The sequence below is a fragment of the Odocoileus virginianus genome, chromosome 1 (genome assembly GCF_023699985.2).
Source record: "Odocoileus virginianus isolate 20LAN1187 ecotype Illinois chromosome 1, Ovbor_1.2, whole genome shotgun sequence".
Classification (NCBI taxonomy): domain Eukaryota; kingdom Metazoa; phylum Chordata; class Mammalia; order Artiodactyla; family Cervidae; genus Odocoileus; species Odocoileus virginianus.
The window spans coordinates 99,781,034-99,807,998 of record NC_069674.1 but is presented as its reverse complement, the minus strand read 5'-3'; the positions used below and the strand labels follow the sequence as shown (position 1 = coordinate 99,807,998).

The following is a 26,965-nucleotide window of genomic DNA, read 5'->3' as shown; positions in this document are numbered from 1 at the left end:
TTATGGAGGGTGGATGACCTCATCATGTGCTGTAGTGCCTCTCCTATGAGTGGTTATGGAGAGTGGATGACCTCATCATGTGCTGTGGTGCTGCTCCTATGAGTGGTTATGGAGGGTGGATGACCTCATCATGTGCTGTAGTGCCTCTCCTATGAGTGGTTATGGAGGGTGGATGACCTCATCATGTGCTGTAGTGCCTCTCCTATGAGTGGTTATGGAGAGTGGATGACCTCATCATGTGCTGTAGTGCCTCTCCTGTGAGTGGTTATGGAGGGTGGATGACCTCATCATGTGCTGTAGTGCTGCTCCTATGAGTGGTTATGGAGGGTGGATGACCTCATCATGTGCTGTAGTGCCTCTCCTATGAGTGGTTATGGAGGGTGGATGACCTCATCATGTGCTGTAGTGCCTCTCCTATGAGTGGTTATGGAGGGTGGATGACCTCATCATGTGCTGTAGTGCCTCTCCTATGAGTGGTTATGGAGGGTGGATGACCTCATCATGTGCTGTAGTGCCTCTCCTATGAGTGGTTATGGAGAGTGGATGACCTCATCATGTGCTGTAGTGCCTCTCCTGTGAGTGGTTATGGAGGGTGGATGACCTCATCATGTGCTGTAGTGCTGCTCCTATGAGTGGTTATGGAGGGTGGATGACCTCATCATGTGCTGTAGTGCCTCTCCTATGAGTGGTTATGGAGGGTGGATGACCTCATCATGTGCTGTAGTGCCTCTCCTATGAGTGGTTATGGAGGGTGGATGACCTCATCATGTGCTGTAGTGCCTCTCCTATGAGTGGTTATGGAGGGTGGATGACCTCATCATGTGCTGTAGTGCCTCTCCTATGAGTGGTTATGGAGGGTGGATGACCTCATCATGTGCTGTAGTGCTGCTCCTATGAGTGGTTATGGAGGGTGGATGACCTCATCATTTGCTGTAGTGCCTATCCTATGAATGGTTATGGAGGGTTGTAGGAAATTCACCGGTTATCTGTGCTTTCTCTATCATTCCCCGTGTTCTTTCCATAACTGTTTATCATAGGACTTTTCAACCAACTTGTGCTTAACCAGCTTTCTGGGCTAGCTGATGTTTTCCATTTGGTAGATAAAGTGCATGGGCTGTTACCCATGTGAGTGATTCTGTTGAAGACTGTACTTTAGAAAGCCTTCATTATCATCCTGCCATATTAAGTTGTAGGCTACCTGGGAGCGGTTATGTACATTTGTAAACTTGTTTTTTTGTCTACTTCTCGTCTTTCTAAATGTATATTTAGTTGAATATTAAGTGAAATGATGAAATATGAGTATGAAAAGTAAGTTTTTTAAAAATAAAAATGTAAATTGAATTCTTTGGAGAGATTTGATGAAAATCACTTTAAAGTCTTTACTTTTGAATTTAGCGAGGGTGGTATGGATGAATAAAAGTGAACAAGTAATCTAAAATACTGACTACTCCAGTTATTCTTCAGGTGTCTTTAAGCTTTTGGTACCCTTTAAGAAAGCCAAACTGGCTCTCATAGCCAGTGCATTGTGCAGAAAGATAATGCTGATCGTTGATCTGCAAACCTAAACTCAAAGAAGAGGCCCTGGCATGATATCCAGAGATGGGTGAGTGAAAGCACTTTTAGATATCTTACATTCATGTGAACATGGTAAAACATGTATCCGTTTTTATGATTTCCTACTTAACTGCCTTTTTCAATTAGTTGACAAAATCATAATCCAATTTGCTTTGGCTGAAAGGGCATCTTCTTTTTTTAAATTTTATTTTTATTGGAGGATAATTGCCTTACAATGTTGTGTTTGTTTCTTCTGTGCAACCATGTGAATCAGCCGTAAGTGTGTGTGTGTGTGTGTGTGTGTGTGTGTGTGTATGTATGTGTATATTCCCTCTGTCTTGCATCTTTGTCCTACCCCCTACACCCAGTCCCTCTCCTCTAGGTCATCACAGGGCACTGGGCTGAGCTCCTGTGTTGTACGGCAACTTCCCACTAACTGTCTGTTCTACCCACAGTAACGTATAATTTTCAATGCTGCTATCTCAAGTGGTCCCACCCTGTCCTTCCCCCTCTGTGTCCACAGGTCATTCTTTATGTCTGCATCTCTATTCCTGTGGGGCATCTAATTGTAGAGAATCTCTGCTCTCCGCTAGGCACTAAGCTGATCACCTAAATTACGTATTAGAACAAGGAGCCTGCATCCCATTCTAGTGGGAGAGGTGGACACCAGAGTCAACAGTTATGAATACGGTGAGAGAAGCAGTTTGATAGAGGTGTGCATAGGGTACTGTTGGTACAAAGAAAGGATCCCTGTTAGGGAAGCTTCTAGGATGACATGAAGCTCTAGCTAAGTTTTGAAGTTTTGGTAAGTGTTAGTAGAGAACGTTGCTGGTGTTCAAGGTAGCGGGAAGGCACAGGGAAGAATGGAAAAGCCCGTTGTGTTTTGTGGATCTTAAAGTAGTTTAGTGCTGTTGGTAGAAGGTAAGGTGAAGGCAGATTGGAAGGCTTCTTTGTTTTCTAGACTTAGGACTTTGCATGCTTTTCTGAAAACTTAGCAGTCATGGGAAGGGAGCTTGAGCATGGAAAGACATGGTTGAATTTGTGTGTTAGAAAGACCACTTCGATGGAGGGTGGAAGATGGACTGAAGAGTGGATGTGGAGATGGGAGTCGGGCGGGTATGCAGGAGCCCATGTAAACAGGGATGAGACTGGTGAGTGTCTGTAAGGACGAGGGTTAAGGCAGGCAGAGGGCAAGCTGGGGCGAGATGGATTAGACAGAAGATGACCACTGATATTGGGTTTTTTTTACATATAAAATTAACTTTTAAATACAAACACCATGTGCTCCTGTGTCTTATCTATGTATTTCTCTTTTCCTCTAAGAAATGACCTTGCCTAGTACTTGATTTATATACTCAGGTACTCAGCAAATGAGAGGCAGGGAAGGACTTAGCTGGACACAAAGAGCGAGTTGATTTTTTTTCAATCCAACAGCTACAAAATAGGATGGATGAACTAATGGATTCCTTTGAGCAAAGACTGTGGTTCTGAGGGTTGGGTCCAGGTATATACATCACTGGGGTAAGGTAAGGAGAAATGAGAAAGAGTGCAACCTGAGGAAAGTGTTGGGAGCAGGCCCACGTTTGGAGGAAGACAGTATGAGAAAGAGTGCTTTGGAGAAGTCTCCAATGAGGTTGGAAAGATTTTAAGAAGCACAGAGGTTTAACAGCCTTCCTGGTGTGTTGGTAGACGAAGTACTGAGCTCTGAATAATTCTGAGGAAAGCTGGTGGTATTTATGGATCGAGACTGGGGAAAGAGCTCTTCAGGTCAGGGAAGATGAGAGAGGTCCAGAAATGTAGAGACACAGACAAATATTTATTTCTGAGGAAGTAGGTTAGTAGTATTGTACCACCTCAAATATATAAGTCAGAGTTGTGTACAGGGTTGGTAGCAGATTTGGAATCAGATTTCGAGGCCTAAAAGAACCAGGACTGTGCTTTAGCTGCCAGAATCTTGCAAGCTAAGCTGAGGTTGTTAATACATCCACCAAAAATAGTCAAGTATGCAGATTGCTCTTACCTCCTGTAGAATTACTTTGCATGGTCAGCTGGAAGTTTGCTTTTTTCCTTTGCAGATTTTTCTGGTTGTAGTATTTTGCCCTCTGATATATTAGATCTATAATGATCCCAAACAAAGGCTCCAGAGTAAGGTGCATGAATATTATTCTAAGTAGTAAACCAAATTAGTATTGCTTTCAATCTTCATTTACATTGCAAAAATAAGCACTCATCAGTAAGATGTGTTTGTTTTCTTTTCTGAAGGCATGGTGAGCTTCAGATGGTATTTTGGTACCTCTTGTACGATCCAGTTGATTCCAAGCAATAACTTTTTGACAGGTCATTGTAAATTAAAATCTTTTTCCAATTGGCCTAATGTTATATACAGTGAGATTTTGTTCCTGGAAATAGATGTCACCTTATAAAATTACTAAAGTTAGTCATGAGAATGAATAGAGAGAACACACAATGTAAGTTTATGCAAATGTTAAAATATATTAACCAACATGATAATAATATAAATGTTCCTTTTAGGGGATTTTTCTGCATGAATTAGACTGACTGTGGGTTCTTAAAATACCACTTCTTTGTATACGTATGTGTGCCTCTTAAGAAGTATTTGGATAGGAGTGGCTGTTTCCATGGCTATTTCTTCTTCAGGGAATTTTTGCTGCTAAATCTACACTGACCTGACATTTTCTTCATTTGAGGTGGGTGTTGGGCTGGGCATGGCCAGTTTTAAGGACAAGTTTAGTTTTCTTTGCTCTTGTGTAAAGTAAGTTGACAAACGCTTGCACTTGAGCCATTCTATCTAAGGAGTGGCTAGAGATAGAGCTACTTAGTATTGCTGTTCTTTAAAAAGAATGGATTATGATTCTGATTATTTTTAAACAAGGTAGTATTTACCAGCTGAAAGGTGCTTTGAATTTTATATTGTTATACTTTGACTTATAACTTTGTAAGTTGTGTCAACAAGATCAAATTGTACAACTCCATATTAAATTCTCTGAAATGGAGATGCTGAACTAGATGATCTTTAATGTCTAGAAGTGCCTTGTAGCTGTAAAATTTCAAGCCTTTATTATACAGTTCTTAATTTGCTATGTGAATAGTCAGACTTGTTACTTTTGTGAATGTTGTTCTGAGGTGTGAATTTAATGTTTGTTAAATTTATTAGCACTGAGACAAGAGTTTTATAGAGCCACTTCCAGAGGTTGAATTTGTTGTGTGTTAGAATTGAGAGAATATGTATTCAGAGCATTTGACCTTGGAGTTATAGGTAGGAGTGTTTGAGAAGAGGGGAAAGGGGAAGGGTGGGACTCATCATGACAGTTCATGAATTAAATTAGCCACCTACTCCATCAATGATAATTATGATATGTCTTTTTTTATGCTGCTCTTCATTTACAAAGATGGAAACAGAGATTCCATCCTGCCTGGGACATATGCTTTATCAGGAAAGGTAATAGGGCTTTGTTTCGTATATACTTTCATTTGATCTCCTATGTGAGTGGTATCATATAACTGTGAAACAGATGGTCAGGAGTAGAGTATAGAATAGCACTATGTGGTGGAATATGTGATTATATGACTAATCAGGACAGAATTAACTTTGACCATAAACCACACATTTAGATTGTCTTTGGCTATATATGTAAAGCCACATCTGTATGCATATATATGTATATAGCATATAGTATCCTGTCATTGTGTGGGAAAATTTCAGTGCTTTAATTACGAAAGAGAGAAAGTATTAGTTGCTCAGTCGTGTCCGACTCATTGCGACCCATGGACTGTAGCCCGCCAGGCTACTCTGTTTGTGGGATTCTCCAGACAAGAATACTGGAGTGGGTAGCCTCTCCCTTCTCCAGGGGATCTTCCTGACCCAGGGATCAAACCTGGGTCTCCTGCATTGCAGGCGGATTCTTTACTTGTGAAGGATGGTTGCATTTGTTGTTGTCGTTCGGTTGCTAAGTTGTATCCAATTCTTTGCCGCCTCATGGACTACAGCATGCCAGGCTTCCCTGTCCTTCACTACCTCCTGGAGTTTGCTCAAAATTATGTCTATTGAGTCAGTGATGCCATCCGACCGTCTCATCCTCTGTCACCTGCTTCTCCTCCTGCCCTCAATTTTTCCCAGCATCAGGGTCTTTACAGTGAGTCGGCTCTTTGCATCAGGATAGTTACATTATCAAACTTCAAAGCTGAAAGAAATTCTCTGGGAACACAGTTTGCCATGACTCTACTGTGAAAAGGTGCAAATTTACAAGGTTAACAGAGAGAAGTTTATTATGGGTCAGGTTTGAACTACAGGCTGCTGCTTTTCTATAAAGTCAGAAATATAACAAGGTGAAATTAAAATATAAAATATTCTGAACCAGTTGCAGAACTGCCACTGAAGCATTTCCTGTAAATCACTTGGAATCCTATGTGCAATACTATGTACAAAATTTAGCAACAACGACAACAAACACCTTTAAAATACTTCTTTTTCAAGTAAGAAACCAATGTATTTATATAAGCAAAGTAAAACAGAAAATGTTAACAGAATAGGGATACAATGAAAAGAGGGGAAATCCTAGAAGTGAGGACAGGGGCTTTGAATATCAAGTAGATGGCAGTGTGAGGAGTTCTATGTAAAGTATCAAAGTGCTTAAGTCATCACTGAATTTAGGTAGACAGGCAGAGGGATTAGAATAGAACGTGAAGTGGGAGTCATTCTCCTTCCTTCCTTCCACTGTACTGCACGCAGTGTTGGCTTGGCTCATGCTTCTATGTGAAAATCCTTGTGCTCAGGTCTTCGATCCTGAGGAGCGCTGGTGAGCTGCAGAGTGGCCTCACAGGGCGAAAGTAGTGATGTTAGGGGACTAGCGGTGGCTCAGCGGTAAAGAACCCGCCTGCCAGTGCAGGAGACTTAGAGACACGGGTTCGATCCCTGTGTTGGGGAGATCCCCTGGAGTAGGAAGTGGCAACCCACTCCAGTGTTCTTGCCTGGAGAATCCCATGGACTGCCAGAGGATCCTGGCAGGCCATAGTCCATAGGGTCGCACAGAGTCAGACGCGACTGAAGTGACTTAGCGCACACACACAGCCCCCAGGTAAAGTCACCTGAGTAAACCTTTAGTTTAATTACTTTGTCTCTTCTGTAACCACCGAGGGGTTTCTTCACAACTGAAAGACTGTTCCTTGCCACTTGAGGATGCATGTTTGATTCCAAGCCTGTGAAGGTTCTCGAGTATAAGTATTCTGTGCATTACTGGCAGATCAGCAATCAAACAAGTGTTTGAGTGCTTGACCAGCCTAGCCCCTGAAGTCTCCAGGATATTCATTTGTTCTTCGTCTCACACACTTTTTTTATTGTTGTTGTTCAGTAGGTAAGACTCTTTGCGGCCCCATGAACTTCATAACCTTTTGTGACTGTGCTTCAACCAAGTAATCTACATGGCCAGGAGCTCTGTAGGGGCGGGGAACTCTATGTAATTGTTCTGTCCACACTGTCTGTGGCACAAATTAGGTGTTCATTGATTAATTGTGAATGAGAGAAACTTTATAGCTATCTGCCCATAATTTAGTTCTATTAACATAATGTCCTGATTTCCAGAGTTCTTAGGCATTAATTAGAATTACAAGTATATGGTAATAGTGGTTTGGTTTCATGCAGAACTATGTGCCTCTCATATAAACTGCTTTTTATAGAAAATTAGAGAAATAACAATATCTTCTTTTTTCTTTTTTTTTTTCTACCTGACTTGAAGGTGAAGATGAAGGTATTGAAGATATCTAATAGCCTGATTCCTCAACCAGGCCATTGGGTAATGTGTCCCCAGTGATGCTTATTAGCTTTCCCTGTAAACTGGGATAGCATTTTGGGTAGTTTGCCAAACCACCTCATTTGTTTGTTTAATTTGCAGTAACTCTGAGAATTAGTTTTTTTAATAAAAACGTTTTAATATTGTGTATATGTATGTGTTGAGTATTTGCCTTGAGCATGGTGATATTTTAGACATCTCTCCATATGCTCACAGAGAGATTTGTTCTTCCCTTACCATTATCTCAGCAAAATGATGACGAGGCTTATGAAAGGGAGCAGGTATCTGAGGTGTTATTCGCTTGAATGGCATATGTAACTCCTTTTGCTCATGGAAGGGGTGCTTTGAATTTTAAGCATCTTCTTAACTGTACCCTTGTAGAAGTCAGGGTGTGCACAGAAGTGGTATTTAAATCTATTTATTTGTATTTTGCTTTTTATTTAAAGTATTTATTGTGGAATTAGATTTTGTATCATTATAACTATTTTCTGTGTACCTTTTGTTTTTTTCCATTGCATTTCTATTTTCAATGCTTTCCTTTTATAAGGTGTAGTTTTTCCTCTGAAGCCCTTGAATCTGCTTTCTTTGTCTTTTGTTGTGCGTAAACATCATATGGTTGTAGTTGATATGATCAAATAATTTTTTGCTTTTTAGCAAAGCTAAATTGTGATTCTGTTTCAGCAACAGAAATTTAAATCTGGTTTTATTTCAGATGCAATGTGGTTATAGTTTTTGTAAGATTCAGACTCCCTAGTTGATATGTATCATTTTGTTACTAAATTGTCATTTTAAATCTGCTTTTACCCAAAAATCTCTTCATAGAATTCCTCACATTGCCATCTACCTAATATTCAAGTTCCTTGTGCTCACTTCTAGGATTTCCCCTGTTTTCATTATATCCCTGTTCGGTTAACATTTTCTGTTTCATTGGTTTCTTAATTGAAAAAGAAGTATTTTAGTAGGTTTTTAAAAAAAATTTTGTACATGGTATTGCACATAGGATTCCAAGTGATTTACAGGAAAAAAAAAAAAAAGACAAACAACCCAGATAAAAGTAGAGAATCCAGAATAAAACAAAGAGGAGCCCAAGTATGGAGACTGTAAATCAGAGCTGATGGCTCTGTTTGTGCTTTGCGAATGATCTTGAGCATCCTGTAAAGCGTAATGAAAATAAGATACACTCAGTTCTCTGTTTCTGATGTTAAGCGCGAGCAGCACTGTTTACTCCAGAAGCCGCAAAACTTTGGTTTGTTCCTATAAAGAGAAGGTCTTTATATGGGACGCTGTCATGTCAGTGATAATAAAAATACCCAACATTGACCATGCAAAAGCAGGGTTTACCGGTGTTATCTGTGTTCGTTTGTTTAGTCTTTAGGGTAGCCAGTCACTTTACAGCGGTGGAAACCCAGACACTGCGCACTTGGGCGCGGAGCCTACGGTTTATGGCTGGGTCTAGCTTGTGACCAGATCCAAAGTGGTCTGGCCCCAGGTGCCTGTGCTTTGTCCTGGTGTGACTCAGGCCTTAGAATAGGCCCTTTCTGATAAGCTGTCTTCTGTTTTTAATCCTACTTGGAGAATAGTTTTTCTGTTATTGCTTTTCACTGAGTTTAGAACTGACTGCCATTGCATAGTATGATCAAAGTAAATTCAGGTTCTTAATTTGAGACAAATAAAACTGTAACATTGTTAGTTTTTCTTTGTTAATGTTATTTTATTGACTAGTCCTTGAAAAATTTCCCTGAAGGAGTTCATAATTAACAGATGGGGAGCCAGAGGCAGAGTTAGGGCCATAAGATCAGGGTAAATTAAGAGGTGATCCAGGAGTGATTTGAATGTAGAATTCTTTTTGAGCAACATTTTGGCCTTTTACTAGATGTACATTTTATGTCCAGAGTAGAGCGTTAGGCCATCAGTCTTTAATGGGTCTTTCCTGTAGCAGATTTACTGACAGCTCTGTAAGTATAATTGAGTTGTAACAGCCCACCCTTAATAACTTAGACATCAAACACTTGCTTTGAACACGTTGTCCTTCGTTTAATCTCCTCTTATGTGACCTTTAAGCTCTCTAACATATGGTATAAATTTGAGAGCTTCTCAGCCTTAACTGCTGAGATGTATCCTGATTTTTATCATCTAAATGTTACCCCTCATGTTTATAAATTATTGTTAAATTTTTGTCAAAAAGATCTGGCCTGTGAATTCAGAACAGATTTGGTGACAGGTTAAGAAAACACTTTAAAACAAGTGCAGCCAGCGATTCACAGTACTTTTGTATTCTATTTAGTTTGTTATCTGAACTTTTGTCGTTTTGGGGTCCCCTTTTATTATGTAGATTATCTTTTAAAAATAAAAGATAGTTTTGTTTGTGTTTTGACAAGCAACCCCTGTTAACAGGTTATTCAACTAGTATTCTCTGAGATGCGCATTGGTGAGCCATGCCACAAATCTCAACACCATACCTCCAACCTAAAATGACATCATGTTTTGTAGTGATGAATGTAATGTTTTGGATTAGCAACAGGTCTAACAGAATATCATGTAGTAAAGTGTGAGAATAATAAATACAGTGTTTGAGCTTTATAACATATAGATTGTATGCTCATAAATAATGTAGTTTGTGTTTTAGTACATTATGGAGGGGTCATATCCATTGCCTGAAATTAGTCATCTTCAGTTTGTTTTTCTCTGCCAAGGTAAGAGGATGATAAGGCCAAGCTACGACCTAATCATTATCCCTTTCCATAGCTCTTCTTAGAACACTAGTGAGCAAGGGCTTGGTATGGTCTAGAGGCCAATGACAAGATGTGCTGGCAGATTCCAAAGATGTGTTTTACTGAATATTAATTCTTTGGGGAGTACTGTGAACAAATGGCCCCGTGGTTAAATATGTTTGCACGTGCACATTCTCAATTGCTTCAGTCGTGTCCAACTCTGTGACAGTTGTATCTCAACTGTAGCCCACCAGGCTTCTCTGTCATGGGATTCTCCAGGCAGGAATACTGGATTGGGTTGCCATGCCCCGCTCCGTACTTTATGTCGTAGCTCCTTCTTAGAGTATCACAAGACTATCAGCCTATTCAAGGCTTCAAGAGACCACACTGTCACATTTAAAAAAAAAATTCTCTTCCTGCCTTATTCTTTTTCATGGTGTCTTTTAGCATTTCATGGCATCATTTAGCATCCCATGGCTGGTGGAACACACTTTGGGAAAAATTATTGTATGGTTTTGAAAACAGAATTTTTCTTTTAAATTGCATTTCAAAGGTTCAGTTTCTCTTATTGCCCCTCCCCCATTGATTATCCCAGAAATCTGAAAGTTACTAATAATGGATGTTGGGTTATAATAAAATGGTTTCAATTAATGAAAGTACTGCTCTGACAAAGTAGCTTCAATTTTCAGTAAAGCTTGTTACTATTTCATTTTAGAAACCAGGGACTTTGGATTTTAAATTTCCTTATAATTACTGAATCAGTTTGGATTATAGCATGCTATATTTTCTGTCCCATGATAGTTATATTGCCATAAAATGTAAGAAAATTAGAAACATTCTCTTTTCTTGTTGTTTAAATAGTTGAAAAGAGTGAAGTAAATATTTTAGGCTCTGTTTATATTTGGAAAAGGAGATTTGAGCAATAATCTCTACCCCTAGAGATAGACTTTTTGGATAATTAAGCCTAAATTAAAGTAGTTTTCTTCAGTAACTCGGTTTAAGTGTTGCCGTATGGGTACCAGAGAAGTAGTGGACTTTGAAGATACTGTTAGACTTTCCCAGCTATGTTCTCCTATTGGTAATCATTAACTATGAGTGATCTGTTTATGAAGAGCCTCAGTTTCTTCTTCTGGAAATAAAAATCTTATTAGATGATCTTTTTAAGACTCTTCCAGCTCCTAAAATAATTTTCCTTTAATTCAGTATCTAAAAGAAAGATTTCCATCCTTATTCCTTTTTTTGCCTGGAAAAGCTTTTAGCATCAAATCAGGTTTAGGTCAATAGCATTAAAGGATTCTCTGTTTTCATCCTATTATTTTCTATCTTACTGCATGCACTGTCTGTCTTCTTTATTCTGTAGATTCAAATAGAACTATCTTATTTGTATAGGAAGTATCTGTGAATGCTTATAAACAGGGAAACCTGAACAAAGATAATGTGAAAAATATCTTCAAAAGTACTTTACTCTGAAATTATTAAAGTACGCGTGCATGCTCAGTCACGTCCGACTGAGTCGTGTCTGACTCATTGCAGCCCCATGGACTGCAGCCTGTCAGGCTCCTCTGTCCGTGGAATTCTCTAGGCAAGAATACCGGAGTGGGTTGCCATCTCCTACTCCAGGGGATCTTGGCTATGCGGGGACTGAAGCCACATCTCCTGTGTCTCGTGCACTGGTAGGTGAGTTCTTCACCACTGAGCCCCCTGGGAAGCCCGAAGCGCATGTGCTGTGCTTAGACACTCCGTCCTGGCTGACTCTGGGACCCCCTGGACTGTGGTCCACCAGGCTCCTCTGTCCATGGGGGTTCTCCAGGTGAGGCTCCTGGAGCGGGGTGCCATGCCCTCCTCCAGGGGGTCTTCCCAACCCAGGGATGGAACCCAGATCTCCCGCAGCGTGGGCAGATTCTTCACCGTCTGAGCCACCAGGGGAGCCCAAGAATGCTGGAGTGGGAAGCCTGTCCCTTCTCCAGGGGAACTTCTGAGCCAGGAATTGAACCGGGGTCTCCTGCTTTGTAGGCAGATTCTCTACCAGTTAAGCCACCCGGGGAAGCCTATATATATATATATATAGGCGTGTGTGTATATATATATATATATATATATATATATACACACACACACGCGCGCGCACGCACACACACACACACACACGTATTTATCTCAAACAATAACCTCGCAACTCGACATAATTGAGGCTAAAATTACTGAGGAGTGCATGTGCTTTTTTGTGTGTGCTCAGTTGCTCATCACCAAATACTAATTTTGTAATATTTTCAGTTTAATGAATGACTAGCCCTTAGTTGCTTCCTTGACTTTGGGAAAATCATTTCTCCAGTTCTGAGAGTTCTTTGGTTCATATGTATGCTTAGAATTATCTGAGTAAATTCACATATATTCAAGTAAACATAGGACCACATTTTTTTGGTCTTCATGTTTCTTTTTTCAGTTAATATATAGTATGATAATTAAAGCTATTTAATGTCACTCTATGCCCATGTATCATCATTTTAAATAGCTCCTTAGTCTAGATATTATAGTTTAGTATTTATTTATCCTAAATTGATGGATATTTGATTATTTCCAATTTTCCCCCTAGTTAATCTCTTGATGTCTTTTGTGCACACACGTGAGTGTGGTGGGATAGAGTCCTATAAGTAGTGGTAAGTCCTATCTTGTCCTCCGGACTGGGTTGTTTCTGTCTCTTCTAAGTCCCCGAGCTCCCTGTGGATCCCTGTAGCACAGTGCTGGGCCGTATTTCATTGTATGTATGAGGCTGTCCCCTTCACTCAGGGATGGAGATTGTGATTGTTTATTGTTGTGTCCATAGCACTGGGCACACAGTAGTTAAAAGTTAAAAATACATTTGAACTGGACTTCTCTTGTGATCCAGTGGTTAGGTTTCCACACTTCCAATGCAGGGGGCGTGAGAAGTTCTACATGCCATGTGCCAAAAAAAAAAAAAAAAAAGAGCATGACTTGAAATCAGCATCTGGATCTGTAAGTTCTGACCTGTCTGTTTGCAGTCCCCTTTAGCTCTGCAGTAGTTTCTTTCCACTGCATCTGGGCCATGACAGCATAGCCCTCCTGACGTCTATAGCCACCATCGTAAGGAGGAGCTCCTCCGCTCTTTGGGACTCAAGTTTCAGAAGCTTGGCATGACCCAGTTACACAGGTGTGGTTTCTTAGAGAATACAATGCTTTACAGGTCTCGAGATAATTCTCCTAATTAGAAATTCCAGGCATGAGAATGCTTATGTAATCAGGATTATGGTAGAGTGAATAGAAACAGGTTTGAGAATCAGATGTTTGCAAGCATCTTCCCTGTGTTACACTATAGTCATTGACTTAGGGCAGGTTTATTGATCATTTCCTCATCTGATCTCTGTGAGACCCTGTTTCCTCACCTGTGAAAGAAGCTAGTATTATACATTAAGACAGGGTTTTGGAAGGATTCAGGGAGGTCATAAGGGCGGAATGCCTCACTTGGGATTTGGATATGGTAGGCACTTGGGATATGTCAGTTCCCTTCCCAGATACCTCCAGAGTTTCTAGCCTTGAGGGGAACTGACTCCCACAACACGTCCATCATGGTTCTCAGTACCCTGGGATACTCTGGTAGAGTAGAAGATTGTTTTAAGTGTCAGATGTATCAGAGATTTCAGACAATTACTGTCCTTTTTTTCCCCATTTAGATGTATCTGATATTTCCCCACATTTTTTTTTCTTGGTATGAATGTGTTGGCTCTGGCATTGCTATCATCACCAGGAGAAAGGTGTTCCTAATTTACTACCATTTGTCTTTTTTCTCTCTGTTATCCTCCCTAATGAGGTTTAGTTGAAAAATTTCATTGATTTGTCCTGTTTCACAGTGAGTTAGATTACATTTGTCAAAAGATCAGAAATGGTCCTCCTGGTTCTCATAATTCTTTTTTTTAATATTTATTGAAAATTCTATTGCTTTATAGAATTTTGTTTTCTGTCAAACCTCAACATGAATCAGCCATAGGTATACATATATCCCCTCCCTTTTGAACCTCCCTCCCATCTCCCTCCCCATCCCACCCCTCTAGGTCGATACAGAGTCCCTGTTTGAGTTTCCTGAGACGTAACAGCAAATTCCCGTTGGCTGTCTGTTTGACATATGGTCATGTAAGTTTCCATGTTACTCTCCCCATGTCCGTAAGTCTATTCTCCATGTCTGTTTCTCCACTGTTGCCCTGTAAATAAATTCTTTGGTACCATTTTTGTAGATTCTGTATATATGCCTTAGAATATGATATTTCTCTTTCTGACTTACTTCACTTGGTATAAGAGGTTTTAGGTTCATCTGCCTCATTAGAACTGACTCAAATGCTTTCCTTTTAAAGCTGAATAATATTCCATTGTGTGTATGTGCCACAGCTTCTCTATCCATTCATCTGTCGATGGACATCTAGGGTGCTTCCATGTTCTAGCTATTGTAAATAGTGCTGCAATGAACAATGGGATACATGTCTTTCAATTTTGGTTTCCTCAGGGTATATGTGTAGGAGTGGGATTGCTGGGTCATATGGTGGTTTTATTCCTAGTGTTTTAAGGAATCTCCATACCATCTTCCATGTGACTATATCAGTTTACATTCCCATCAACAGTGCAAGAGTGTTCCCTTTTCTCCACACCCTCTCCAGCATTTATTGTTTGTAGACTTTTTGATGATGGCCATCCTGACTGGGGTGAGATGATACCTCATTGTAGTTTTGATTTGCATTTCTTTAATAATGAGTGATGGTTATGTATAGATGTGACAGTTGGACTGTGAAGAAAGCTGAGCGCCAAAAAATTGATGCTTTTGAACTGTGGTGTTGGAGAAGACTCTTGAGAGTCCCTTGGACTGCAAGGAGATCCAACCAGTTCATCCTAAAGGAGATCAGTCCTGGGTGTTCATTGGAAGGACTGATGCTGAAGCTGAAACTCCAGTGCTTTGGTCACCTCATGTGAAGAGTTGACTCATTGGAAAAGACCCTGATGCTGGGAGGGACTAGGGGCAGGAGGAGAAGGGGGAGACAGAGGATGAGATGGCTGGATGGCATCACCAACTCGATGGGCATGAGTTTGGGTAAACTCTGGGAGTTGGTGATGGACAGGGAGGCCTGGCGTGCTGCGATTCATGGGGTCGCAGAGTCAGACATGACTGAGCGACTGAACTGAACTGAACTGAATAATGAGTGATGTTGAGCATCTTTTCATGTGTTTGTTAGCCATCTGTATGTCTTCTTTGGAGAAATGTCTGTTTCAGTCTTTTCCCCACTTTTTGATTAGGTTGGTTGTTTTTCTGGTATTGAGTTGTCTGAGCTGCTTGTATATTTTGGAAATTAATCCTTTATCAGTTGTTTCATTTGCTGTTATTTTCTCCCATTCTGAGGGTTGTCTTTTCACCTTGCTTATAGTTTCCTTTGCTGTGCAAAAGCTTTTAAGTTTAATCAGGTCCCACTTGTTTACTTTTGTATTTATTTCCATTAGTCTTGGAGGTGGGTCATAGAGGATCTTGCTTTGATTTATGTCATTGAGTGTTCTGCCTATGTTTTCCTCTAAGAGCTTTATAGTTTCATCATTCTTGACAAAGGCATTTTTAAAAGAAGTTTTTACCGAAGTATGGTTGATTTGCAATGTTGTGTTAGTTTCAGGTATACAGAAAAGTGAATCAGTTATATATTCAAACTTAAAACTAATCTGTAAGGTTAGTCAGACCAGTTTGTGAATAATCAGTAAAACTACTTTGGAGAGCCTAAATTGAGCAGAGAGAATTGGTTGATTCTTCTCTAAGTAAGTTCTTTTTGGGGTACAGAAGTACAGTATGCTGTGCTGTATGTAGTTATGGGGATTAAAAGAGTTCTGGCAGTATGTTTTTTGTATAGTCTCAGGTGAGTATCATGATGTGAATACACTGTCATTTTTTTTTTCACTGTTACTTTTTTAAAGAGAGAGAGAAATGGTCACTTCCACTCCATACTGTGAAAAGAGTGTATGAATTTTATGAGCAAACGCTTTGTTATTTTTTGCTGGTGTAAGGATGTTAAGTCAGAATTGACTATGTGTGATGTAGATGAATCACTGCACAGACTTTCAGGTGTAGTAGTTAGGATGATGGACTTGGAGAAGGTCTAGGTTTGGGATTCTGCTTTGGAGCTTGCTGATTGTGTGACTTTGTGTATATCTCTTCCCAGTATCAGTTTCTTCATCTAGAGAAGGGATAATACTTTTTCACAGTGTTGTTGTGGGAACTAAATAAGAGAATATGTGAGTGTGTTAGTTGCTCAGTTGCTGTTTGCAAGCCTATGGACTATAGCCAGTCAGGCTCCTCTGTCCGTGAGATTCTCCAGGCATTCTCCAGAATGGCTACTACAGTGGGCAGCCATTCCCTTCCCCAGAGAACCTTCCTGGCCAGAGATCGAACCTGGGTGTTCTGCATTACAGGCAGATTCTTTACCATTTGAGCCACCAGGGAAGCCTCTGAGAGTATGTGAAAGCACTTTCTAAACTTGAAAATTTTATCTGCATGGATAGATAGAAATGTTAGTGCGCACGCATCTACTGCAGTGCTGGTAGATAGTAGGCATATATTAAATACTTGGTGAATAAATGAACCAGGGGAAATTAAGCTGAAACAGTCTGCTTAGCATAAACACTCAGGTTATCCATTTTTACTTTCTTCCTTCTGTATATTCCAAGTGAAGAAAAGAAATATCTTCTAAAACACAGATAATTGGCAGAGACGTGATTTTGATGATCATAATAATAAAGGACTGCTCAATATTCCATTGGAATGTAGAGCACCTCAGTCAGCAAAACAGATCGAGGAAACAAGTTATTTGTGTTATTAAGCGGTTTACATAAGAAATAGCTACTTATTGAATATAGACTGTGTACTTACTGTCTCATCATTTCGGTACACCTTGATTGGAGCTTATCATGAGTTCCAATCCAGGGATTGTATAGTGTCCAGCAGGGCCACGGGGAGCTCACCCAGCCCTGCAGCCTTCCAGATACACTCTGTCTCTTTACTTCCTCACTTACATGGTCCTTGACCTGACCTGGTTGCTGCTCGAAAGTTCCAAAAGTGCAGGAGTGTTTTGTTAACTCGTGAACCACCAGTATTTGATATGGCGCCCAGCACATAACAGCTGCTCAATAAGTACTGTTGAGTGATGGCTAGATGAAGGTCCTGCCTTTGCAGTGTTTGTGTAGGAAAGAACTTGCACCATAACAAAGTAACTGACCTTGATTAAATCCTGCGGTGTGTCGTGTCCTCTGCTGAGTGATTTGCAGGCAATAACTCATTTCATCGTCTCATAATACCTCGAGGAGGCTACTGGTATTGTTCACATTTTACATGTGAAGAATTGGCATCTCAGAGGGGCTCGATAATTTGCCTGATGTCTTGTAGCTATTCTGTTTCTTCCTTTCTCCCATTCAGGAGGATCCAGAATAGCATAATCTTTGCTTTTTCTTTTCTTCTCACTTCTGCTGAGTTAACTTGAGCTTAGCTTATTGTATCCAGATGTTCAGTATCCTCCTCAATACTGTGTCCCCTCCCTTCTAACTCATTTCTGCTTATTCTGAGGAGTCTCTCCCTCTCTTGGTCTGTGAGCCAAGTTCAGTTCAGTTCAGTCAATCAGTCGTGTCCGACTCTTTGCAACCCCATGGACTGTAGCACGCCAGGCTTCCCTGTGAGCCAAAGATGATGCTAATCATAGCTCATAAACATGAGATTGGGATTAATGTTATATTTTTCATAAAGGAAAAGGAAAGCTTCAAGCTTTAAAGGAAAATGAACTGTTCTGTTAGTCTCTGGAGTTCTTGAAAATAATTAAGTCCATTCTGAATCCCTCCAAATGTCTTCGTTTACTTTATTATCTTTCTCTACTGAAACCAGCTTATTTTCATGACCAGAATGCAAGATCAAGAAATAAATTATGATATAGAAGATTTTTGGTAGGTTCATAGAATTTGAAGTTTGGAAATGGGCTTATTTTATTTTTTTGATTGGGAAAAATATTTTATAAATTAGAAAGCTTAAAATTTAGGAAGCTGGAAGTTTTAGAGTGTTAACTCTGTCCAACATACCTTGCCCAGCTCCCATTTGTCTTCAAGCCATAAAAAGTCTTTCACAATGAAGAACATACCTCGTCCAGCAGCAGTGAAATCTGATAAGAAGTGAAAAATTGAAGATTACATTATGCACACTGCCACTGTGGTTTTCTTTTTCCAGAAAGAATGAACGATAAGTATCTTCTGCTTGATTTGATGTTATGTATGAAAGACCAACATTTTTTTAAAAAACTTAGAAATATTAGGGCAGAAGGGAACATATAAGGACAAAAATCAAATGGAAGTAGAGAAAGGAAAAGGTTTGAAAAAAGGCAGTGGCATTTAGAAGCTGTTGCAGAGATCAGATGGGACAAACACTCAGAGGCAGGAGCTAAGGAGCAAAGCAGAGATGGGTTTTACCATGAACAGGTGGCAGTGATGAGAGAGTGTCTGTCCAGCTGAGATGGAGTCTGGATGAGCCAGTGTCGGCCACCTAAACTTCAGTGAAGGTTTGGACATTGGAATTATCTTTACATGGGATCTTAGCCTTTGTAATTAGTGTCTGTATGCCCACATATGGGACAGTATGACTTACTGTTCAATTTGAACCTTTTCAGTGTGCTGTTTTTAAGAAGGCATGGAAGTATGTTTGTATATTTCAGAAGGAGTTTAAAGGCTCCAGAAATATAAGTTGATACCTAATGATCAAGCATCAATTAATTGGCAACTTAACCTCCTCCCCCCTTTTTGTCCTAGACTGACCATCTTCCCCAAATTAAAAGCCACTCATGTTTGTGAGATCTTTTAGACTTTTGTTGACTAGCAAGTATGAGAAGCTAATTTTGATTTAAATATTGATTTTTGTACAATTAAGTTTTAATTTCTCTGCATCTTTGAAATCTGTAAAAAATCATCTTGATAAAAGTTGGACTGCTATTTTTATTTTTAAAGTACTCAAGGAAATGAGAGAAAATGATTGAATTTTTTAGTAAGACAGTATAGTTCCTTGGAAAGAGCATTGACTTGGTTATGTAAGTTTCAGTTTTCACATTCTTGGGCTGAAGTTATTATTATTATTTTTGATCCTCAGTTTTCTCACCTGAAAATAGGAATAACATCTGCCTCATATGGCTTTGTACAGTACATGAAAAATATATAAATGGCCTAGTTTGTATTTGATACATAAATTTAAGAAATCTTATTTTCCCCATTTCTGTCTTCTTTTCAGTAATATAGAATATTTCTCTCTGATTTTTAATCCCTGAACTAGTCAGGAACTCAGAAGCCTTAATAGCAGGTCAGTTGCCCCAAGCTGTAGACTTCCCTCAGAGTTTAATTTGATTTCAAATTAGTTTGCCTTCTGTATTCTACAACAGGAAAGAACCACTTCCTAGACTTGGGTGGGAGCATAAAAAGAGTATGAACCTATCTAGGAATAAGTCAACTACCTCAGTTAAAAGTCATCAATTTAATAATTTAAAACAGATGGATGAACTATGACCCCTGGACCAAATCTAGATCTCTGTTTTTATAAGACTTTATAGAATACAGCCACTCCTATTCCTAAAGTGTTTTCTATGACGATTTTTATACTCTAAAGGCAGAATGAGTCGTTGCAAAAGAGATTGTATAGTCAGCAAAGTCTAAAATACTTATCATCTGTTTTATTTTTTACAGGATAAATTTGTCAATTCTTCACCACTGAGCCACCAGGGAAGCCCATGCTAGATTTTTATAAAATGAGGTTGGAGTCATGTGTTGCTAATTCAGATTTCTTGCAGTGGGATATGATTATGAGAGAATCATGGAAGGCCAAATTGTGACCTATATTTTATCAGAACTGGTGTATATGTTTCATAAATGCAAGTTTGCTGACTTCTTAGTTTGTAAAATGCTTACCTCTGTGTCTGTATGAGGGTCTGGCCTGGATTCCACCCCTGTTTCCAGCCACACCTCTTCACTGAGCCCGTGCAGGTTTCTCTGTCCTCCCGTCCAGCACGTGTATACCCTTTGTGGTCACCTGCCCTTTAGATCTCTGTAATGACATTTAAATGAAACCATACCAGATGTTATTCACATTGTGTTCTTTACACACTGACTAGACATTTAACATATAATTAATTACCGAAGGAGTTTTTGGCTATAGTAGAAATATGCTTTTTTTTTTTTTAAAGAGCATTGCTGTTGTTCTTTGGATCAGCTAATTTTTACTAAAGGGAGAAGGGGAGTCTCCATTTCTTAAACTTGTAGTTATAGTTAAACTTTGACTAAAACCAGAGTGATGACCTTGTGAACAAAGGCGTTTCTTTGACAGATTTGTTCATTTGTAGAAATCCCAATTCCTTTTCAGAGCACTTTCTTTAGCCTTCATTTTTAGTATACTTTGTTGGACTCTGATTCTTTTTCTCAAAATAGCAGATTGTCTGGATTTGGTATTCTAGTTGCATCTGAAGAGGATTTTGAGAGCTATAGTAGAATTTTAATTGAGTTCCATTATTTCAGGGCATTGAGGGTAAGGCTTTTCGAATGTGTGGCTAGTTTGATTCCAAGGAGTCAAAAAAATTGAAACTCTTAGTTAAATTTTAAGTTCTAAGTCTAGATTCTCTACCCAGTTCCAATGGGTTTGAGGGGATGGTCTATGATGTCCTAACTTTCATAAGATACATACATATTTTTAAAAGTCAGAATAGGGTGATAGTAAAGGAGTTTAGGTCAGGTCCTCCAGTTCTTTGCAGACTTAAGTAACCTCATGTGTGTTACTTAACCTCTTGTGCTTTTCTTTCCTCTTACAAAATGATGATGATTATACCTTCTTCAGTGGATTGTGAGGCTTATTTTCATGACATATATAAAAGACGGGGATTCTTAAGGTCAAATGAACATAGTGAGGGTTATCTGGATAATTTAAGTCTGAAACCTTGAGAAAACATTTTATGGGAGTAGAGGAACATATTTTAGAGAGGATGTCTAAATAATTTAAATTGATTCATTGTACTTGTTCCAATTCACTGAAAATTTTCCAATCTTTTATTTTGTTTTCTATGAAATTGGCATAAAACTGTCATTTTAGTCACTTCATGTTTATGCCCAGTTCACAAACATCCTCTTGCTGTTTAGTCACAGTAAGGAGGCAATTACATTCTATTAGATTATATCAGTTGAAATAGGCTAAAATATTTATGAACATATGTTTCAAAATTTGGAAATATTGGAGGAAAAGAATCAATAAAGATGTAAATATGTTTTGTTAAAACAGTTTAAATCTGTTAAATATTTTCTTAGTAATCTGCTTGACATGCACAAAGCACTGTAAGTAGAAATAAAAGGACTCATTAACAAAGAGGTTTGCATGAATACAGAATTTGGTTTTTGGATTTTGTTTCATTAGTCTGAATATTAATTTTAATTTATTTTACTAGATCAGTGGCTTTCATAGAATTAATTCTGGGAAATTGTAATCATCAGAAATCTAATATGATGCTAATGGTGCATAGATTCTTTACAAAATTTAAAATTACACATGAAAAAAATATGTTGAGATTCTTCACAAACTAAAGTGTTACCTAAACTGTAGCAAAGTTCTGAAAGCTTTTCTTCCTCCCTCTAGAAGGAGAATTCTAAAGCTCTCTAGGAATACCCTGGGTAACTTACACCTTAATGACTCTTGGAGAGCACTGGCCTTAAATTCTTAAATACTGAAGAGGAGTGGTGAAATATTTTTTTGAAAGAGAGAAACATATTATAAGGTTTATCTATCTATTTCCAGTTTTGGCTAGAGTCAGCAGAACCAACAGATGAGGCCTGTTGGAGAGCTTTGCTGGGTTTAAACGGTGTCAGTTCAAGGGCTAGCATTTACTTTTGGCGGTTTGTGTCAATAATTCTTTTGAAATTTTCAATTGTCTTTTTGTTCTTACCCCCCAGAGATCTTTGACATTCACCGACTAATGTAGGATGGACAAGGAACAATAAGGGGTGAATTTTATAAGGCCTGTTTGGTTCAGTGGTTATATTAAGAAGGATAGTACTCAGATTTCTTGCTGGTTCTGACTCTGGTTGAAGTATGAAGCAGCAGATGGGACACCTTGCAGATGAGCTAAGGGAAGGTCTTCAGAATAGAGGGTGAGTGCTATGGCTCTCAAATAGAACAAGAATGGGATTACCCAAAATAAAATACAAGGGTGTATATTGTCACCCTGCTTATTTAACTTATATGCAGAGTACATCATGAGAAATGCTGGGCTGGGTGAAGCATAAGCTGGAATCAAGATTGCTGGGAGAAATATCAATAACCTCAGACATGCAGAAGACACCACCTTTATGGCAGAAAGTAAAGAAGAGCTAAAGACCCTCTTGCTGAAAGTGAAAGAGGAGGGTGAAAAAGTTGGCTTAAAGCTCAACATTCAGAAAACTAAGATCATGACATCTGGTCCCATCACTTCATGGCACATAGATGGAGAAACAGTGGAAAAAGTGACAGACTTTATTTTTTGGGGGCTCCAGTATCACTGTAGATGGTGACTGCAGCCATGAAATTAAAAGACGCTTGCTCCTTGTAAGAAAAGTTATGACCAACCTAGACAGCATATTAAAAAGCAGAGACATTACTTTGCCAACAAAGGTCTGTCTAGTCAAGGCTATGGTTTTTCCAGTGGTCATGTATGGATGTGAGATTTAGACTATAAAGAAAGCTGAGCACCAAAGAATTGATGCTTCTGAACTGTGGTGTTGGAGAAGACTCTTGAGAGTCTCTTGGACTGCATGGAGATGCAGCCAGTCCATCCTAAAGGAAATCAGTCCTGAATATTCATTGGAAGGACTAATATTGAAGTTGAAACTCCAATACTTTGGCCACCTAATGTGAACAGCTGACTCATTTGATAAGACCCTGATGCTGGGGAAGACTGAAGGCGGGAGGAGAAGGGGCCCACAGAGGATGAGATGGCTGGATGGCATCACTGACTCAATGGACATGGGTTTGGGTGGACTCCGGGAGTTGGTGATGGACAGGGCAGCCTGGCGTGCTGCAGTCCATGGGGTTGTAAAGAGTCAGACACGACTGACCTGAAGTGACTGAAAATAAAGGCAGCTGTGGCTTATCTTAGGGACGCTGCGATCGCTGTCAGGCCAGTCAGTGGCTTAGACCGCGGTGGGAATTCACTGAACGCTGTGTGCTGGTGTGTATAATGGGGCAGGAGGCTCACCTGGGGCTTGACAGGGTGGTGATGGGAGAAGCAAGTTTTGAGAGAGCCTCGGAGCACAGTGGAGGTCATTTGTTCTTCTCTCCACTGCGGTACTTCTGTTAAAATATTATGGTTCATGCTTCAAAGGACATGTGTTGTCTCTCCCCATCAAAAGTCCTATTTTTTTTTTTAGAGGTACCCCTCCCCCCTCTTTGTTTAAAGACAGAAATTCTTAAACATTTTATTGTTGAGATTCTTTACACAAAAATTATTGAAAACCCTGAAACGTTTTTATCTGGGTAGATTAAATTTCTAATGGAAAGTATGTGTCTTTATTGTTTCTGCCTTTGTTCACTTATCTTCAATCATTTACACTTTTTAAAAAATCAGAAATTTGACTTAAGAAGATAGGATGAGTGAGATTTCTGCTTGTCATTTTGGAGTATGAATAATGGATGTTGGAAGTTTTGCATTTCACATAGTTCAGTGTAGTTTCAGAGAGCTGGCTGGCCAACCCGAGGGTAATGGACTAGGCCAGCTCTTCCTGATGTTCATTCCTGTGTAAGTAGATTTCTGTTTCTGGGGTCTCCCTTCTGTTCTGATGATTGATTTATCTTTATTTCTACCTTAATCACAAACTCATTTTGTCACTTCCTGTATGTTTTGATACCAGATATTCAAGTTTCCCTATCTTGTTGTTTATTAAGAGCAGCGTTGCTTCTCTTAACCCTTTGCTCTTCTGTTTAATTTTAGAATCAGTTTGTGAAATTTATGAAGTCTTTTTTTCATTTTGATTGAAATTTCACTGAATCTGTACTTCAAATTTGAGAGAATGTTTGAATTTTCTAGTCTGGCTATAGAGCTTTTTGCATTTTCAAGTGTGACTAGGGAAAGTTGTATGACTAATATCTTTCTGTTTCTTTGGGTCTTTAATATCTTTGTAAATTTTGTAAGTTACTGTGTAACTTCTGTTTAAAACTTTTTGTTGCTTCTATAAATGTTATTTTTTTTCTATGAATTGAGGGGCAATTGATATATTGTTCTTAATGACTGATGACCTTCTGAATTATTATTAATTCTAAAAATTTGTGTGCAGATTATTTTGGTTTTCTAAAAAGGTGATCATATACTAGTTTAATAATGGTAGTTTATTTCTTCTTTTCTAAGCCTATAGGATCTTAGTCTTTTTCTTTATTTTTGTCTTACTTGGACCCCATTCAAATATTGCCAGAGGCGGTGACTTTTTTGTCTTGCTTCTAATTTTAATGGAAGTTATTTTAGTATTTTATCACAAGTTATGCTGTTTATTTTATTCTTTGATATCCTTTATCAGAATAAGAAAGTTCTATTCAGTTGCTATTTATTTGGTGTTTTGCTTTTAAATCTTGAATAATATCAAATTTCATTGAACTTTTATTTTCTGTACCTATTTGCATGATCTTATAGGACTTCTCCTTTTATTATATTAATAGGTGTTTTTGATGTTAAACCACTCTTAGATAAATTTGGGATAACTCTAATGTTGTTATATTTTACATTTTTTGTTCACTGGCTGATTTGATTTGCTATTATTTTATTCAGGAGATTTGTGTCAGTGTTTGGGAGTGAGATAGGCCTCATGACTTTCCTTCTTCCTTCTATTGTCCTTGCCTGGTTTGGGTTAACAAGGGTGTACCAGCCTCATGCACGACCTGGTAGTGGTTCCTCTGCTATTTTCTGAAATGGTTGTATAACACTGGATTGATTTCTTCCTTCAGTGTTTGATTCAGTTTTTTATAACACCATATAGGCATTTTCTTTTGTGAGAAAATTTAAAAGTTTCATTGAGTATCTTTAAAGATTATAACACTCTTATGTTTAATGCTATTTTTGAGTCAATTTTGGTAAGTTATATTTTTTAGACAATTGCCCATTTTGTCTTAGTTTTCAAAATTATTACCATAAAGCTGTTTATAATCTCTCTTTTTACATTTCTGCTCTAACTGTAGTTCTTAATATTGTTATCATGTCTTACTAATTTATTGCAGATGTATGTGCTATTTTTAGTGTTTTCCAAAGAACCAGCTTTTGTTTCCATTCATCTTACTGTTATTTTTGTTTTATTAATTTCTATTTATTTTTTTCTTCCATTTTTCTTTTTTTGGGTGTTCTTTTTGTAAATTCTTACCCTGAATTTACAACTTAAATTCAAAGTTAGCTCATTAATTTTCAGCCTTTCTTTTTAATACAAAATTTTAAAACTAAATTTTACCTTGTGTACTGCTTTAGCTAAATCTCACAACTTTTTACATTCATATGTCTTCATTATTCCTATTTAAGTATTTTCTGATTTCTATAGTGATTACTCTTTTACATATGAATTATTTAAAAGTGATTACTCTTTTACATATGAATTATTTAAAAGTGTGTTTTAAAATTTCCCAATGCACACCTCCCATTTGTTTTTTATTAATTATTGTGAACTTGCATTGTCAGACAGTAAAGAATCTGGCCTGCTACGCAGGAGACCCAAGTTTGATCCCTGGTTGGGAAGATCCTCTGAAGATGGGAATGGCAGCCCACTCCAGTATTCTTGCCTGGAGAATCCCATATACAGAGGAGCCCAGTGGGCTGCAGTCCATGTGGTCACAGAGTCAGGATGCAACTGAGTGTCTAACACTTTCAGTTTTGCCTTATGATCATAGAATATGGACTTTATGATGCTGACTTTTTTTAAATTATGAGTAGCTTTGAAACATAGTTATGATCAATTTTTGTAGCCATTCTCTGTGTACTTGAAAGGCCTCTAGTTCATGATGACAGTTTTCTATATGGACACATTAACTCAAGTTTGATTCTTATGTTGTTGAATTTTATATCTTTGCTAAGTGTTTTATTATTGATAGCTTTCAGTATTAGTAGTGAAAGAATTATGCTTTCCCAGTGATAATGTTTTAGCTTATGTATTTTTGAAACTACTTTAAAGTATATGTAAGTTTTAAGTTGTTACACTTTCCTCTATAATTTTTAAATCAATCTTTATGTATCATTACATGTCATTTCGCTATTTCTGCTTGTTATCTTATCTCTGATATAAATATATAGCTATGTCAGCTTTCTTTTGTAGACTAATATATCTTGTTTTATCTTTATACTTGCAGACTTTTTTTTGTCCTTATGCTTTTTAGGCATTTCCTTTGAAAAACATTGTGTTGGATTTTTTTAAAATCAGATTTTTCTTTTAAATAGGGAGTTTGACTTCCTTAGATTTATTATGAGTATTAATAGACTTGTGTTTATTTTGAGCATTTTTTGTGTGCACTCCCACATTTACTGTTTGTCTCTTTTCTCTCCCCCCACCCCACTGTTCTTTTTTTTTATTTTTGGTGTGAGTTGTTGAGCTTTTCCTTTTGACTTGTTTTTTACTTTCCACTCGTTTGGAAGACATAGAATCTATTTTTTTGTTGGTAACTCTGGAACTGTACTTAACCATTGAACAACAGTAAATTCGGTTCATTTGTATGCGTATGTATTTCAGTAGTAAATACTACAGTACTATAAGGTCTGTAGTGGTTGGATCCATGAATGCCAGGAACGTGAGATATGAAGGACTGATTATAAGTTATGTGTGGATTAATCCTCATGTAATTCAGTGATCAACTGTATGTAT

At 38.4% G+C, this 26,965-nt stretch overlaps 1 protein-coding gene across 11 annotated transcripts in view; it reads left to right on the top strand.

Moving 5' to 3' along the window:
* PPP1R9A (protein phosphatase 1 regulatory subunit 9A) overlaps positions 1-26,965 on the top strand; it is a 320,114-nt gene that overhangs the window by 21,838 nt on the left and 271,311 nt on the right. The window lies entirely within an intron of this gene.